Source organism: Heptranchias perlo, unplaced genomic scaffold, assembly GCF_035084215.1.
Source record: "Heptranchias perlo isolate sHepPer1 unplaced genomic scaffold, sHepPer1.hap1 HAP1_SCAFFOLD_54, whole genome shotgun sequence".
Taxonomy (NCBI): Eukaryota; Metazoa; Chordata; class Chondrichthyes; order Hexanchiformes; family Hexanchidae; genus Heptranchias; species Heptranchias perlo.
The window spans coordinates 4,306,653-4,325,704 of NW_027139559.1; positions in this window are offsets into that span (position 1 = coordinate 4,306,653).

Here is a 19,052-nt window from a genome sequence, read left to right on the forward strand (position 1 = left end):
TGTATGCACAACCTCCCTTTATTCAATGCTCCGAATAACGCTTGCTGCGTTCCTTTACGTTGATCACTTATCTTCTTTTTGTCTCCATACAAAATGCAAAGGTGCATTCTGTTTTTTCATGAATCGCATTTTGTTCCATTTTGTCACCCAGTAACATTGATCATTTTAGCATGTTATTAGCTCAGTCCTCTCTGTTTATTCAGTGATCTCTTGGTTTGCAATACCCAATTGTTTCCTATTGGGTTAAGTTGTACCTCACTCATGTCTTATTGAACCTTTACCAATCTGTCTGTACATTTATCTCCTGAAAATGCCACCCCAGAGTTTATAACCATTTCTTTAATCTTATTTTGTTACAACCTCCCTATTTATCCCTGGAACATCTGTCAGTGATGTGACCCATTCAGCCTTGAGCCTATTCTTTATCCATCTGGTATTTAGCCGGCCCCACAGCTGGTCCCGTTCAATTTGCCTTCATTCCAGCCGATTAAATTGGGTCAGTTCCACTTTCAGGCGGGTCATTTCCTGTTCATTCTCATTGTCTTCAAATCCCCCTTTCTTTGCAAAGAATGATGGGACCATTGGGTATTATAGGATACTTTAACCAGCAAATCTCCGCCGCTGTGTTTCTCTCAATCCGCTGTCTATTGTAGTCCTGTGTTTCTCTCAATCCGCTGTCTATTGTAGTCCTGTTCTCCCGTTCGCTCCTTTTAACATTTATACCTTTAAAGTGTCAGCCTTGGCTCAGCGGTTGAATTCTCGATCCTGAGCCAGACGATTATTGTGTCAAACCGCTATCCAGAGATTCGAGCAGATAATCGAGGCTGACACTTCAGTTCAGTGCTGAGGGTGTGCTGCATTGTCGGAAGTGTCACACTCCAGGGTCACTTCTGTGAAAGATTTTGCTGGGAAAGTCGGGCGCATTCGAAAAGTCTTATTCAGCAGACTGTCTGGCAGGTTAAAGGTAAGACAGCTGAGAGGATTTGAAAATCTGTGAGAAGCTGTTGTAAACTGCAGATGCTGTAATAAACCATGCGAAAGTACCAGAAGCCTGTTTTGCACCAGCGAGACGGATAAAAACCAACTATTTTAGTAATTTCGAAGTAATTTGTTTGGGAAGATTCAATGAGGGAAATTAGGAAGCTCCTCCATGAGATTAGTTATTTTGAAACAAAGAACAGTTTCGCGTGTCAATACTACTTTTTATCGGTGAAAGACAAACGGAGGAGGAGGATTGTGTCGAACAGAAGTGATGTTGTTGAATGAAGAAGCGAATCAATCTCTCTAATTTTCAGTTATTCCATATTGTTCTGGACTTCCCCACCAGAGGAAATAGTTTCTCTCTATCAACGTATCAACTCCCTCAATCACCTTAAACACCTCAATTAGATTATCCCTTAATTTTCTATAATCATGGGAATACAAGCAGAAACAATCTGCACGGAAACCACTTTTGGCGTTTACCTGCCCGTGCACCCAGATACTCAATGATGTAAGTGCACAGTCAGCTTCTGTAAACAAAAGGAATTTGCGTTTGGGACTGTTACAAACGAACAGGTGTTACACTGTTCTGGCCGCTGTCTGACACGTTCTCACCCAGTGTGTCAAATAACCAGACCATGGCTCGAATCTTCAGCACATCAAGGTTAACACCGAAATCAGGTGTTTTAGCCGTTGTGACACACGGCCTCTGACGGCTTTGCCCTTTTCCGTGTCCATGTTTTTATTGTATGTTTTCTTGTTTCATTGAAAAGGTTGCCTTGCCAGCGAAGCCATATCTCAAGAAAGAATAACAAAAAAGCCACTGACCCACTGTTCCTTTTAACACAGTAGAGTCATAGAGCGCTCTCCTGATCATCAGCGGCCCCACTGTCCCATTGAATACATACTGAAAATCTAATCCCCAGCATTGACAACCGCATTATGCCATCAGTCAGTAAAATCCAAATGTTATTGTTCCAATGGCGAAATTATTCTCAATGATCTTTCCCACTCACAAGTGATGAACCAAGATGCGCTTTGTTAAATATCCGCAGTGGCCTTTAACAAGATCTTGAGTGCGAAGCTTATCCACCATCATATTATGGAAATATAGGAGAGGGCGAGAGAGAACCTGTATCGCTATATGAGCTTTTCTGGCGGTTGTTACATCACGTGCTGCCTCCATATCTTCTCGTTGCCTTTGCTGAATCATTGACCAAATCTCGGGCCTCACGCAGAACTAATGCAGAAACTCTTCTGCTGCCTGTTGCACTGATACATTACCGTACTAACAAATTATTAACTGCTTTTAAGGCGGGTCGAGAAGAGAAAGTCACAGCTGTCTCGATCCCTGCTGAACAAGAATCGATAAAGAATGGTTTGATTATGGCTACCTCTTGAGTGTGTTTGAGTCCACCAGCGGGCCTCTGAATCAGAGACGGGAGTTCTAACACTGAACCACAGCTAGTCTGAACCCAACACTGTTCCTGTGTTGTTGCTTTTTAAAATTGTTCTATTTATTTCTGTTCCAACGTCTGCTTGAGAAAGTTCTGACCTTCAAATAAAATAATAACAAATCTTCTACCTCCGAAATCCGAGAGTTTCTCAGTTTCTCCACACGTGTAGATTAGCTCATGTGTAGCATATCACCGGCATGGACAAGTTGGGCCGGATGATCTGTTTCTGTGATGTAAATTATATGTAATAAAGCCACTTAACCAAAATAGTGATCTAAATGCCATAAAAATACAATCTGGTTGGTGGTCGCTGTGATTTAGTGAATTGAACGTTCTATTGTGGCGCGTTCGGTTATTAACTGAAATGGTTGATGATTTCAAGCCCATTCATGTGCGGGAGCTTTGAGATCATTCATTTCTCAATAAGATTCTCAGTCTGATATTTACAATTTACAACATATTTAAGAGCGCAGGGTTTAAATTTGAAGTTCCTCTGAATTTTCTCTCGCGGACTCCGAACATGTGTGAGGTTCCCTGTTTCAAAATTCTCAGCAAGATGTCGAGGAGAATCCGTGCTTGTGTCGAATATGATGTAGAAACACCGACAGGAAACCCACAAGTTTACAAATAATCTCGTTTCCCCCAAATCCATTGTCACCGCATCTTACTCCTCCAACCAAGCAATTCTAAACATGTATTTTAAACTCTCACCTAGTGTTGTAACACAGTAGGTCAGACGAATCTAAGTGGCCACAGGGTAACACGGAGAAGTAGAAGGATTTTTGAACACAATAGTTACACATTTAACTCCGCTCGAAATGTTCACAAGCAGAAGCAGTATCTATTCTAGGAAAAACTCGAACTTACAACCTCGGCATATTTCGGGCCTCTACTGTCATATATGAACAGCACACTGACCCATTGCTTCGCCCAGTCGAGTCACTGTGATCAACTATCTCACTCTGCTGGAAAGAATCATATGGTGCCAGCCCTTGCCTGTGGAAACCTCTCCGGTCCCCCTGATGAAACTAATATCAGCACTTTTACTTTCAACAAATTTCGTCTCCTCTGCTTCATTTCACCGCACTCGGGTTTTAATAAAATATTAGAAACGTCGTGCTGTTCTGCAGCCAGAGTCTGAATAACAAACCGTAAACTATATAACGGGAAGAGGGGACTTCAAATATCACCCTCTGAGTCTGGATAACAAACACTGCCCGCAATATAATGGGAAGAGGGGACTTCAAATATCACCTTCTGAGTCTGGATAACAAACTCTGCCCGCAATATAATGGGAAGAGCGGACTTCAAATATCACCCTCTGAGTCTGCATAACAAACTCTGCCCGCAATATAATGGGAAGAGCGGACTTCAAATATCACCCTCTGATTCTGAATAACAAACTCTGCCCGCAATATAATGGGAAGAGCGGACTTCAAATATCACCCTCTGAGTCTGAATAACAAACTCTGCCCGCAATATAATGGGAAGAGCGGACTTCAAATATCACCCTCTGATTCTGAATAACAAACTCTGCCCGCAATATAATGGGAAGAGCGGACTTCAAATATCACCCTCTGAGTCTGAATAACAAACTCTGCCCACAATATAATGGGAAGAGCGGACTTCAAGTATCACCCTCTGAGTCTGAAGAACAAACTCTGCCCGCAATATAATGGGAAGAGGTGACTTCAAATATCACCCTCTGAGTCTGAATAACAAACTCTGCCCGCAATATAATGGGAAGAGCGGACTTCAAATATCACCCTCTGAGTCTGAATAACAAACTCTGCCCGCAATATAATGGGAAGAGCGGACTTCAAATATCACCCTCTGCACACACACAAGATTCCAGTGTGTGAGGAAGACAAACCAACAGGCTTCTAATCGCTCGCTAAAGAAAAAAATTATCTGGGAAAGGACAGAAATCAAACTGATTTTATTGCGTTATATTTAATATTATAGTTGCGGCTTTAATTTTGAAAAGCGCCCTCCGCTTAACTGTGAGTGCGACAGAAAACTCGGTCGGTCAAGTAAACGATCAGTAAACACAGTTGGTGTCGAGAACACATGAAAAAGAAGCAAAATAGAATCTGAAAGATGATAGTCATTTACGGCACAGAACGAGGCCATTCGGCTCATCGTGTCTGTGCCGGCCGAAAAAGCGCTATCCAGCCGAATCCCACTTTCCAGCATTTGGTTCTTCGCCTTATAAGTTAAGGCACTTGAAGTGCATATCCACGTACTTTTTAAATGCGATGAGGGTTTCTGCCTCCAACAACTTTAACGGCAGTGATTCCAGATCCCCACCACCCACTGAAAAATATTCTCCTCATCTCCCCTGTAATATTTCTACAAGAGGATGGAGCTTGCACGAGTGAAACTCTGTGCTGTTATCTCTGAACATCAACCTCACCGTGTCCCTAAACTGCTGTATGTTGGAGAGCTCAGACCCCCAATAGAGAGAGGGTTGTTTTTTCCAGTTGTGATTCACCATCTTTTTCAGTGATTTTCCCGATAGCTGATAATGAAATGAGCTGAAATGAGCAGGTCTAACGAGCCGGTTTGGAGCACAGGCCAGTGACTGAGTGCAGCATGTTTCTCAGTCAGTCGGCTCCGTAACAGCCGCTCCTGTCAGTAACGAACAAAGTTAAACTGTAAATCTGGAACTAAAAGAGATAATTTGCCACACTTCATATCAGCCCACACTTTTCTGTTTCACAGTTTGTCAAAGCCAAAACAGCATCTGACTGAGAATTTGAATGGTTATCGGGAACGTCACTAAGTATCGGAACCCGCTGAGCTTTCCGGGCTGATACTGGTTTATTTCTATCAGTTAGTAGCCCATTTTACACAAGGTGAAGGTCCAATTCTCAGCACGGAGTCTGGGACACTCTGCTATGTCCCGTCTCCGTTTTGGGAAATTATAAACCCCTCTGGTCCTGTCATTTCTGGGTAATGAGTCCGAAACTTCGGGACACTCGGTCGTAATATCTGTTTCCTCACAGCTAAAGGATAATATTCCTGGTTTCCTTATCAATCATTGCAAATTATTTTACTGACTGTTGAGGAACCAATGGAATGGAGCCACTGATATTCAGTCTGTGAATGATGCTATGTTCCCCCAGAGTTATAGTTCAGATCAGGGCTCCATAATAATGATGCTGTGTTCCCCCAGAGTTATATTTCAGAACAGGCCTCAATAATAATGATGCTGTGTTCCCCCAGAGTTATATTTCAGAACAGGTCTCCATAATAATGATGCTGTGTTCCCCCAGAGTTATATTCCAGATCAAGGCTCCATAATAATGATGCTGTGTTCCCCCAGAGTTATATTTCAGAACAGGCCTCCATAATAATGATGCTGTGTTCCCCCAGAGTTATATTTTAGAGCAGGACTCCATAATAATGATGCTGTGTTCCCCCAGAGTTATATTCCAGATCAAGGCTCCATAATAATGATACTGTGTTCCCCCAGAGTTATATTTTAGAGCAGGACTCCATAATAATGACACTGTGTTCCCCCAGAGTTATATTTCAGATCACGGCTCCATAATAATGATGCTGTGTTCCCCCATAGTTATATTTCAGATCAGGGCTCCATAATAATGAAGCTGTGTTCCCCCAGAGTTATATTTCAGATCAGGGCTCCATAATAATGATGCTGTGTTCCCCCAGAGTTATATTTCAGATCAGGGCTCCATAATAATGAAGCTGTGTTCCCCCAGAGTTATATTTCAGATCAGGGCTCCATAATAATGAAGCTGTGTTCCCCCAGAGTTATATTTCAGATCAGGGCTCCATAATAATGATGTTGTGGGTGAAACAAAAATCCAAGTTGATGTTCGTGAAAGGCAACAGCCGCCCCGACACTTCCTGTGCTGCGAGTGGCGCCGGTCCACCCCGACTTCCGCAATACTGAATTTCCTTTGATCTGGATCGACGAACCGCTCTCAAGAAGGAGGCTGATCGCCTGCTCAGGAGATTCACAGAGAAGTAATTAAGGTCAGACCAAAGTGAATCTGCTGGGCTCCCATTCCAATCTCTGCACTCAGTTCCCATTCAGTCTCACTGCCCGCCTGGACATTAAAATCAATAGGATTTTTTTTTATCCGGTCATGGGATGTGGGTGTCGCTGGCGAGACCAGCATTTATTGCCCATCCCTAATTGCCCTTGAGAAGGTGGTGGTGAGCCGCCTTTTTGAACCGCTGCAGTCCGTGTGGTGAAGGTTCTCCCACAGTGCTGCTAGGAAGGGAGTTCCAGGATTTTGACCCAGCGATGATGAAGGAACGGCGATATATTTCCAAGTCGGGATGGTGTGTGACTTGGAGGGGAACGTGCAATAGGTGTTGTTCCCATCTGCCTGCTGCTCTTGTTCTTCTAGGTGGTTGAGGTTTGGGAGGTGCTGTCGAAGAAGCCTTGGCGAGTTGTTGCAGTGCGCCGGTGGTGAAAGGAGTGAATGTTTACGGTGTTGGATGGGATGCCAATCAAGCGGGCTATTTTGTTCTGGATGGTGTCGAGCTTCTTGAGTGTTGTTGGAGCTGCACGCATCCAGGCAAGTGGACAGTATTCCATCACACTCCTGACTTGAGCCTTGTAGATGGTTTAAAGGCTTTGGGGAGTCATGAGGTGAGTCACTCACCGCAGAATACCCAGCCTCTGACCTGCTCTTTTAGCCACAGTATTTATCTGGCCGGTCCAGTTAAGATTCTGGTCAATGGTGACCCTTAGGATGTTGATGGTGGGGGATTCGGCGATGGTAATTCCGTTGAATGTCAAGGGGAATTGGTTAGATTCACTCTTGTTGGAGATGGTCAATGCCTGGCACTTGACTGGCGCGAATGTTACTTGCCACTTATGAGCCCAAGCCTGGATGTTGTCCAGGTCTTGTTGCATGCGGGCACGGACTGCTTCTTTATCTGAGTGGTTGCGAATGGAACTGAACACTGTGCAATCATCAGCGAACAACCCCATTTCTGAACTTATGATGGATGGAAGGTCATTGATGAAGCAACTAAAGATGGTTGGGCCTAGGACACTGCCCTGAGGAGCTCCTGCAGCAATGCCCTTGGGCTAAGATGATTGGCCTCCAACAACCACGACCATCTTCCTTTGATTCGGTATGACTCCAGCCACTGTAGAGCTTTCCCCCTGATTCACGTTGACTTCAATTTTAATCGGGCTCCTTGGTGCCACATTCGGTCAAATTCTGCCTTAATGTCAAGTGCAGTCACTCTCACCTCATCTCTGCAATTCAGCTCTTTTGTCCATGTTTGGACCAAGGCTGTAATGAGGTCTGGAGCCGAGTGGCCCTGACTGAACCCAAACTGAGAATTGGTGACCAGGTTATTGGTGAGTAAGTGCTGCTTGATAACACTGTCGACGACACCTTCCATCACTTTGCTGATGATTGAGAGTAGGCTGATGGGGCGGTAATTGGCCGGATTGGATTTGTCCTGTTTTTTGTGGACAGGACCATACCTGGGCAATTGTCCACATTGTCTGGTAGATGCCAGTGTTGTAGCTGTACTGGAACATCTTGGCTAGAGGCGCAGCTAGTTCTGGAGCTCAAGTCTTCTGCACTACAGCCGGGATGTTGTCGGTGCCCATAGCCTTTGCTGTATCCAGTGCACTCAGCCGTTTCTTGATATCACGTGGAGTGAATCGAATTGGCTGAAGAATGGCTGCTGTGATGGTGGGGATTTCGGGAGGAGGCAGAGATGGATCATCCACTTGGCACTTCTGGCTGAAGATGGTTGCAAACGCTTCAGCCTTGTCTTTTGCACTCACGTGCTGGACTCTGCCATCATTGAGGATGGGGATGATTACAGAGCCTCCTCCTCCCGTTAGTTGTTTAATTGTCCACCACCATTCACGACTGGATGTGGCAGGACTGCAGAGCTTTGATCTGATCCGTTGGTTGTGGAATCGCTTAGCTCTGTCTATAGCATGTTGCTTCCGCTGTTTAGCATGCATGTAGTCCTGAGTTGTAGATTCACCAGGTTGGCACCTCTTTTTTAGGTACGCCTGGTGCTGCTCCTGGCATGCTCTTCTACACTCCTCATTGAACCAGTGTTCATCCTCTGGCTTGTTGGTAATGGTAGAGTGAGGAATATGCCGGGCCATGAGGTTACAGATTTTGCTGGAATACAATTATGCTGCTGATGATGGCCCACAACACCTCATGGATGCCCAGTTTTTATCTGCTAGATCTGTTCTAAACCTATCCCATTTAGCATGGTGGTAGTGCCAAACAACACGTTGGATGGTGTCTTCTGTACGAAGACGGGACTGCGCCTCCACGAGGACTGTGCGGTGGTCATTGCTACCGATACTGTCATGGAGAGATGCATTTGCGACAGGTAGATTGGTGAGGACGAGTCCAAGAAAAAGTTTCCCTCGTGTTGGTTCGCTCACCACCTGCCGTAGGCCCAGCCTGCAAACTATGTCCTTCAGGACTCGGCCAGCTCGGTCAGTAGTGGTGCTAACGAGCCACTCTTGGTGATGGACAATGACGTACCCCCCACCCCCCGAATACATTCGGTGTCCTTGCTACCCTCAGTGCTTCCACCAAGTGGTGTTCAACATGGAGGAGGTCTGATTCATTATCTGAGGGAGGACGGTAGGTGGCAATCAGCAGGAGGTTTCCTTGCCCATGTTTGACCTGATGCCATGAGATTTCATGGTGTCTGGGGTCAATGTTGAGGATTCCTAGGACCTGTATTTCACTGTACCGCCACCTCTGGTCGGTCTGTCCTGCCGGTGGGACAGGACATACCCAGGGATAGTGATGCAAGAGTTTGGGACGATGGCTGAAAGGTATGATTCTGTGAGTATGGGAATGTCAGGCTATTAGCTTGACTAGTCTTTTGGACAGCTCTCCCAATTTCGGCACAAGTCCCCCGATGTTAGTGAGGTGGAGGAATTTGCAGGTTCGACTGTGCTTCGTTTGCCTTTGTCATGTCCAGTGCCTCGTGGTCCGTCCGGTTTTATTCTTATTATGACTTTTTTTTAGCGAGATTGTACAACTCAGTGGCTTGCTAGGCCATTTCAGAGGGCAATTAAGAATCCACCACATTGCTGTGGGTCTGGAGTCACAATTAGGCCAGACCGGGTGAGGAAGACAGGTTTCCTTCCATAAAGGACATTAGTGAACCAGATGGGTTGTTACGCCATTCGTCATTAAAATCCAAATGCTATTGTTCCAATGGCGAAATAATTGTCAATGTTCTTTCCCACACACAAGTGATCAACCAAGATGCGCTTTGACAATCCGGTAGCTTCATGGCCACCATTTCTGATACGAGTATTAATGGAATTCAAATTCCCCAGCTGCCGTGGTCCGTATTTGAATTCCTGACTCCACATTATTCACCCAGTAACATTACCGCTACGCTACCATACCCTTAGTAAAAGTCATCTCACCATATTTAAACACCTATCGTTGAAACTCTTTGATCGGGACCCAGTGCCCGTGCAAGCCTGAGTCACACGCTGAAATCCCCCGGCATTATGTGACACTTCAGTTTGTTTGTCTGAACAAAGAGACGGGACGGGGCGGGGTGGCGATGGAATGTATGAGGAAACCACATCCGATACAGATAGAGGGGGAAATATTCTAAAATAACAAGTCGGTGTAATTAAACTGAGTTTAATATCCTGAGAAGGATGTGAGGAAGAGAAGAGCGATGGAAGAGTGTTATAGATAAGATGTTGAATGATATTATTTAATGGAAATATAATGGAGCAGGGAACATTTTAACCTCACGAAGATGCTTCTTTGCAATGGTAAATCCGTGGATGGGAATCATTAGAATTAATTTAACGCGGCAGTTGACCTGGAGGGGCTGGAGAGTAAAGCAAGGGCTTCTGCCAGCAGTAAATGAGGAGGAGTAAACATTGCTCTCGCTGCTCTCTGAACCACAACGGATGGAGAAAATGCTGAGCAACTAAATCTGGAGCCGACCGACATGATCTGACGGCACTGCTGGGCTTTGAATCCAGATCCACTGAACCTCGGCGCCCACAGTTGTGTGACTTTCTCCCAACATTATGGTATTTCTCCCTTTCCCGATGGACAGACACTCCGTGGCCGCTGGAACCCGCATGGAGATTTCAGACGGGGAGCCACAGGGCCCGAAGCGAAGAGCAGCGTGACTTGTTTCTGGCTCTGCTCGGTCACAGTGAGCAAACCGGCAGCTTTGAACGAAGTCATAACGGCTTGAATCGTAATGAGTTATAAAAAGCGTTTTTTTTCATTGTCTTAATTATTGATAGTGATTTATTTTACCCTGACCTGATTGGTTGGGATGGAGAAATCGGAGAACAATGACGGTACCGCTTTCAACTTTCTTACCGTCTTTCTTTCTTTCTAGGCTGGCCTAACATTGTTCAAAAGTTTCGAACTGAAATTTCTTCCCAAAGGATGAAGTTAACGACATCAACGACAACGTGGATACAAGAGACAGATACAAGCAGAATCTTCACTCATTTCTTCGTCTGGTTTAAGTTCATTTGGTGAACGTGGACAGTCCGGAATGGTTAAGGCGTCTGATTTCGTGATGTTATCATAATATTGCAGGTTCTAGTCCGACCGCAACCGTTTGTCACACTGGGTGAAAACTGTTTCACACCCGACCGTTGCTAACTGTCCCTGACCTGATGTGACGGAAATAAATGCATTTCTATTTTTACAGAAAGTGGCTGCCCATTTTCAAAATTGTCGATCTGGTGAACGGGCAGGACTTGCGTTAAAGGTGATTTTCAGAAGCCTTCTTCGGTTTGGATGCAAAATCAAGGAAATTAAACGGTTTTCCAGTCATTCGCTCTGCGAGGAGTTGGCCGAGAGTTTAAAGCGGGATTGACTGCTAGTATACAATGCTCTGCAAGGACAAATCCCATCCACTTCACTATTATATTAAACCTATGATGCAGGGATGCATATCATTTGAACGATTTTTACATAAAATAGTCCTTGAATCGTATTTTTATCAGTGCCACACTGGGGATTCTGGTCTATGTCCCTGTATTGTTTATACTTTATTACTGGGAAGATGGAGAATTGGAATTCTTCACCGAATTGGAATGAAGATTGACTAGAGATCAGACATGGGAGACAAATCTTCCCCTCCCTCCTTCCTTCCTACCCTCTGGCATTTACACCGCATGAAAGACTCGAGGGAAATGCGAATGGCGAGGGAGCAGAAATATAACTTTATATTTTCGGAAGGAATTTATTTTCAAAACTTTTTGTCAATCCTGGACCCACCCCTTCTTCGTAAAGACAAACTGAATCTGGTGGGAAATGAAAATAGGTCCCGCCCTGTTCGGATCCCACGATCTCTCTCATTGTTAACAGTCTCTGGTTCGGAACTAGAATCCCACCTTGGACCAATTACCAGTAACTGCAGCAAAGATTGAAGGGCTCCTGTCCCTCCTGCAATTCCTGCATTTTACCAGCTCTCGATTATTCGATCGGTATTTTGGAACATGCGAGAAACGCTTGGATTAAATCCCCAACATTTCAATCGCGAACAATCTGTTGATCCCATTCCATGTCATTATCTGTTAACAATAACCGGGGGAACGGAATTGGAATCCAGTTGGTCTTTTCGTTTCCTTCTCTGTTCCTGTTCCCTCTCGGTGTCTCGAAAAGACGATACACTGTTTGGATCAGGAATCGAGTTCTGATCAGCCCTGTGACAGACAGACAAGGATCCGTCACTGAAACCCCGAGACACAGGGAATGCTGTTCATTCTGTTCCAGGGACACTTCGTGAGTCGCTGAAAGGTTCAAATTCCCATTCCCACAAAGGACGGAGCCAAGCGGAGGAGGAACGTGTTCCTCAATGAGCGGACATTGGAGCCCATCGAAGTGTGAGTTCCGATGGTCGATGGGTGGCTGTGGAACGCCGTGTGGGCTTTGGTTTCCTCCCTTAAACTTGAACCCTTCAGTTCGCTTTTTGTGTTCAGCTGTTTTTGGTGGTGTTACTGAGTCAGGAATGTTGGACAAGACAGCGGGAGAATTCCGTGCGCTTCTTTCAACAGCGCTGGGGAATCTTTAACATCGACCGACAGGGCCTAATTTCTTCTGAAACCTCCCGCCAGTTATCCCTCAGGACTGCACTGATCCGCATTCAATTAAAGAAATCAGTAATTTAAACAGAAAACATGAGTCCCTCCCACATCCTGATACATTGCGGTTTCTGTACTGCAATCATGGTTCAATCGTTGGTTTGTTTTCTCTCCCCTGAACCGACTCTCATTCTCTGCTTCTCCAATGGTTCGACGCTCTTTGCTTCCAAACGATTCTGCTGTGAGCTTCAAATGCCGTCTATTTCCCACTGCATTTCCGGTAACACTGTGAGTACAGCACCCAATGGGGAGGGGGTGATCCAGTGCTGAAAACGAATGGGGAAGTTTACCTGTGATGTTGGCTGGTTGCTGCTGAGCTTTCGTTGGTTAAACTGCAGTTCAACCCTGCAGGCAAGCGGGGTCCCCAAGCCTTGGGTCTTCCAACAGGCATCACGTATCTATCGACGCAGTTGAATGGGTCATATCCCCGCTGGGAGAGAGAGAGGGGGTGGGCGGTGAGAGAAAGGGTGAGAATGAGAAAGAGAAGGCGAGCGAGCACTCTGTATTCGAGTAACGTAAACTGTACCTGCCTCAATGTGATCTCGAGCTCCTCGACTCCACAACTCCCACACACATTTCAAACCATTTGCCCCACATCAGATATCGTCCAGTTTCACATTGCCACTGTTAATGCAATTGCCCTGTATCCGGCATGAGGCGCACTGGGCTTCTAGCTGAAACGTGTAAATACATTCGACAGTTGTGGTTTCGAGAGCCACCAGAGTCGTATTTTAGATAAAGGTTCCACAATATTAAAGCTGCGCGGTGAAACTGTATAACAAAATCCCAAGGGGTTCACTGGTGTTCTTCTCGGAACGGAAACTACTATTTCTACACTTCCTGTTGTACAAGTGTTTCCAGTCTCACTCCACTATATTGATCCTTAATTCCCTCTGAACTGGATTGACGAACCGTTCTGAAGAAGGAGGCTCATCGCCCGCTCAGGGATTTGATCGGGAAGAAATAAAGAACATCACCAGACCAAAGTCATCCTGCTGGGCTCCCATTCCAATCTCCTCACTCTATCCCCATTCAGTCTCACTGCCCACCTGGACATGATAATCTGCAGGGAGTAACGATCACTTCACCACATTTAACCACCTCTTGATGGAACTCTTTGAACGGGATCAAGTTTCGGTGTACGTCTCAGTGACACGCTGAAATCCGCACGGAATTATGTGACACTTCACCCAGTTTGTTTGTCTGAACATAGAGACGGATGGACTGCGGGCGGGGTTGGAACATGTGTGGAAACCGCATTAGATACAGACACAGGAGGCAGAGGAAAGGGATAAATTTGATAAGAACAAGTCGGTGTCATTAAACTAAGTTGAATATCCTGAGTAGAATCAGAGGACGGGAAGAGCGATGGAATAGTGTCAGAGATAAGATCACTTGGGGACCGTTAGCCCCGAATCTGTGGTTACTTCACTCTGGACTGTTTTCTCTTTGGGCACAAACGGGAAATTTCGCCCAAAATTCCCTTGAAATTGCGATGGCTAGGTCACACCAAGTTCCCGCTGAGATTCATTCATATAATCCCAAACCTAAAATCTTCCATGAAACAGCGTAATCGGGCAGGGTAATAGAACATAATCGTTCGTAAAAGAAACGATTACTTTCAATTACCCTGCCCCACTGCTTTCCATTAAAACATGTTCCTTGATATATTCACGAGTGGTAACCTGGTGCATTTTGAGTAAAAGAGCTGAGATAGGGGGACACCACTCGTCACATCCTGTCAATTTGAGTTCATACCCATTGTCTCGACTTTCTGCCTCCAACCTCCTAACCAATTCCCTACCCATGTCAATAGGTTGCCTCGGATTCCATGCGCTGTCATTTTTGTTAACAATCTCTTATGTGGCACCTTATTGAAGTCCACATAAATAACATCCCTTATCTATCGGGTTAGTTACCGAATAGAGAAAAAAACAAGTCAGTTTGGAAGACAGGGCAAATATGTGAGGGCAAGGCTGGATGCATCTATTTTAATGCAAGGAGACTTGCGAATAAGGTGGATGAACTGAAGGTGTTGATAAACACATGGGAGTATGATATTGTTGCTGTCACAGAGACATGGTTGAGGGAGGGGCAAGACTGGCAGCTCAATATTCCGGTGTACAGAATCTTCAGGCGAGACAGAGGGGGAGGTATAAGAGGAGGGGGGGGGATCGCAATATTAATTAAAGAATCAATTACTGCCATAAGGAGCGATGATATATTAGCAGGTTCCTCTAATGAGGCCATATGGGTGGAGCTTAAAAACAAAAAGGGGGCAAGCACTTTGATGGGAGTGTACTATAGGCCCCCAAACAGTCAGGGGGAGATAGAGGAACAGATATGTAGGCAAATCTCAGAAAATTGTGCAAATAATAGGGTAATAATAGTGGGGGATTTCGACTTCCCTAATATTAACTGGGATACTCAGAGTGTAAAAGGCTTAGAGGGTACAACATTCTTAACGTGCATCCAGGAGAGCTTTTTGAGCCAGCATGTAGAAAGTCCTACAAGAGAGGGGGCGGGACTGGACCTAATTCTCGGGAATGTGGCCGGCCAAGTGCCTGACATAGCTATACTCACAGAATCATATCTTTCAGCCAACGTCCCAGAGCATGCCAGGAGCAGCACCAGGCGTACCTAAAAATGAGGTGCCAACCTGGTGAAGCTACAACTCAGGACTACATGCATGCTAAACAGCGGAAGCAACATGCTATAGACAGAGCTAAGCGATTCCACAATCAACGGATCAGATCAAAGCTCTGCAGTCCTGGCACATCCAGTCGTGAATGGTGGTGGACAATTAAACAACTAACGGGAGGAGGAGGCTCTGCAAACATCCCCATTCTCAATGATGGCGGAGTCCAGCACGTGAGTGCAAAAGACAAGGCTGAAGCGTTTGCAACCATCTTCAGCCAGAAGTGCCGAGTGGGTAATCCATCTCAGCCTCCTCCCGATATCCCCACCATCACGGAAGCCAGTCTTCAGCCAATTCGATTCACTCCACGTGATATCAAGAAACGGCTGAGTGCACTGGATACAGCAAAGGCTATGGGCCCTGACAACATCCCTTCTGTAGTGCTGAAGACTTGTGCTGCAGAACGAGCTGCGCCTCTAGCCAAGCTGTTCCAGTACAGCTACAACACTGGCATCCACCCGACAATGTGGAAAATTGCCCAGGTGTGTCCTGTCCACAAAAAGCAGGACAAATCCAATCCAGACAATTACCGCCCCATCAGTCCACTCTCAATCATCAGCAAAGTGATGGAAGGTGTCGTCGACAGTGCTATCAAGCGGCACTAACTCACCAATAACCTGCTCACCGATGCTCAGTTTGGGTTCCGCCAGGACCACTCGGCTCCAGACCTCATTACAGCCTTGATCCAAACATGGACAAAAGAGCTGAATTCCAGAGGTGAGGTGAGAGTGACTGCCCTTGACATCAAGGCAGCATTTGACCGAGTGTGGCAGCAAGGAGCCCTCGTAAAATTGAAGTCAATGGGAATCAGGGGGAAAACTCTCCAGTGGCTGGAGTCATACCTAGCACAAAGGAAGATGGTAGTGGTTGTTGGAGGCCAATCATCTCAGCCCCAGGGCATTGCTGCAGGAGTTCCTCAGGGCAGTGTCCTTGGCCCAACCATCTTCAGCTGCTTCATCAATGACCTTCCCTCCATCATAAGGTCAGAAATGGGGATGTTCGCTGATGACTGCACAGTGTTCAGTTCCATTCGCAACCCCTCAGATAATGAAGCAGTCCGAGCCTGCATGCAGCAAGACCTGGACAACGTCCAGGCTTGGGCTGACAAGTGGCAAGTAACATTCGCGCCAGATAATTGCCAGGCAATGACCATCTCCAACAAGAGAGAGTCTAACCACTCCCTCTGACATTCAATGGTATTACCATCGCCGAATCCCCCACCATCAACATCCTGGGGGTCACCATTGACCAGAAACTTAACTGGACCAGCCATATAAATACTGTGGCTACGAGAGCAGGTCAGAGGCTGGGTATTATGCGGCGAGTGACTCACCTCCTGACTCCCCAAAGCCTTTCCACCATCTACAAGGCACAAGTCAGGAGTGTGATGGAATACTCTCCACTTGCCTGGATGAGTGTAGCTCCAACAACACTCAAGAAGCTCGACACCATCCAAGATAAAGCAGCCCGCTTGATTGGCACCCCATCCACCACCCTAAACATTCACTCCCTTCACCACCGGCGCACTGTGGCTGTAGTGTGCACCATCCACAGGATGCACTGCAGCAACTCGCCAAGGCTTCTTCGACAGCACCTCCCAAACCCGCGAGCTCTACCACCTAGAAGGACAAGGGCATAAGGCGCATGGGAACAACACCATCTGCACGTTCCCCTCCCAGTCACACACCATCCCGACTTGGAAATATATCGCCGTTCCTTCATTGTCGCTGGGTCAAAATCCTGGAACTTCCTTCCTAACAGCAGTGTGGGAGAACCGTTACCACACGGACTGCAGCGATTCAAGATGGCGGCTCACCACCACCTTCTCAAGGGCAATAAGGGATGGGCAATAAATGCCGGCCTTGCAAGCGACGCCCACATCCCGTGAACGAATAAAAAAAAAAGTTGAGCACTTTGGTGACAGTGACCATAATTCGGTGAGATTTAAGGTGGTCATGGAAAAGGATAGGGAGGGGCCGGAAATAAAGGTTCTAAATTGGGGGAAGGCCGATTTTAATAGGATAAGGCAGGATCTGGCCAAAATGGACTGGGATCAGCTGCTTGTAGGAAAATCCGCATCGGAGCAATGGGAGTCTTTCAGAAGGGAGATTGGGACCATACAATGGCAAAATGTTCCCGTAAAGGTCAAGGGTGGTTCCAAGAACTCCAGGGAATCTTGGATGTCAGGGGATATACGAGAATGGATTAGGAAAAAAAGGAGGGCTTTTGGCAGATACAAAAGGCTAAAGACGGAGGAAGCCCTGGAGGAGTACAAAAAGTGCAGGGGGATAATTAAAAAAGAAATTCGGAGATCAAGGAGGGGCCATGAAACAACACTGGCGAGCAAAATAAAGGAAAATCCTAAATTGTTTTATAAGTATATTAAGGGTAAGAGGATGACTGGGGAAAAAATAGGGCCCATTAGGGACAAAAATGGCAATCTGTGTGTGGAGCCGGCAGATTTAGGAGGGGTTATAAATGAATTTTTTGCATCTGTTTTCACTATGGAGAAGGACGATGTAGACATAGAAATACGGCAGGGGGACTGTGATATACTCGAACATATTAACATCGAGCGGGAGGAGGTTTTAGCAGGCCTAAAAATGGATAAATCCCCAGGCCCGGACGAAATGTATCCCAGGCTACTGTGTGAGGCAAAGGAGGAGATTGCGGGGGCTCTGACACATATATTCAGAACCTCTCTGGCCACAGGGGATGTGCCAGAGGACTGGAGAACCGCTAATGTAATACCATTATTCAAGAAGGGGAGTAGGGAAAAACCGGCGAACTACAGGCCAGTGAGCCTAACATCAGTGGTAGGAAAATTATTGGAAAAAATTCTGAAGGACAAAATTAGTCTCCACTTGGAGAAGCAAGGATTAATCAGGGATAGTCAACATGGCTTTGTCAAGGGAAGATCATGTCTGACTAATTTGATTGAATTTTTTGAGGGGGTGACTCGGCGTGTGGATGAGGGTAACGCAGTGGATGTGGTATACATGGATTTCAGTAAGGCCTTCGATAAAGTCCCCCACAGGAGACTGGTCAAGAAGGTACGAGCCCATGGAAACCAGGGCGCCTTGGCACTTTGGATACAAAACTGGCTTCGTGGCAGAAGGCAGAGGGTGATGGTCGAAGGTTGTTTTTGTGACTGGAAGCCTGTGGCCAGTGGGGTACCACAGGGATCGGTGCTGGGTCCCTTGCTGTTTGTGGTCTACATTAATGACTTGGATATGAATGTAAAAGGTATGATCAGTAATTTCGCTGATGATACAAAAATTGGTAGGGTGGTAAATAGCGAGGAGGATAGCCTCAGTCTGCAGGACGATATAGATGGGTTGGTCAGATGGGCGGAACAGTGGCAAATGGAATTTAACCCGGAAAAGTGCGAGGTGATGCACTTTGGAGGGACTAACAAGGCAAGGGAATACACAATGAATGGGAGGACCCTAGGCAAGACAGAGGGTCAGAGGGATCTTGGTGTGCAAGTTCACAGATCCCTGAAGGCGGCGGAACAGGTAGATAAGGTGGTAAAGAAGGCATATGGGATACTTGCCTTTATTAGCCGAGGCATAGAATATTAGAGCAAGGAGGTTATGATGGAGCTGTATAAAACACTGGTTAGGCCACAGCTGGAGTACTGTGTGCAGTTCTGGTCGCCACACTACAGGAAGGATGTGATCGCTTTGGAGAGGGTGCAGAGGAGATTCACCAGGATGTTTCCAGGGCTGGAGCGCTTCAGCTATGAAGAGAGACTGGGAAGATTGGGTTTGTTTTCCTT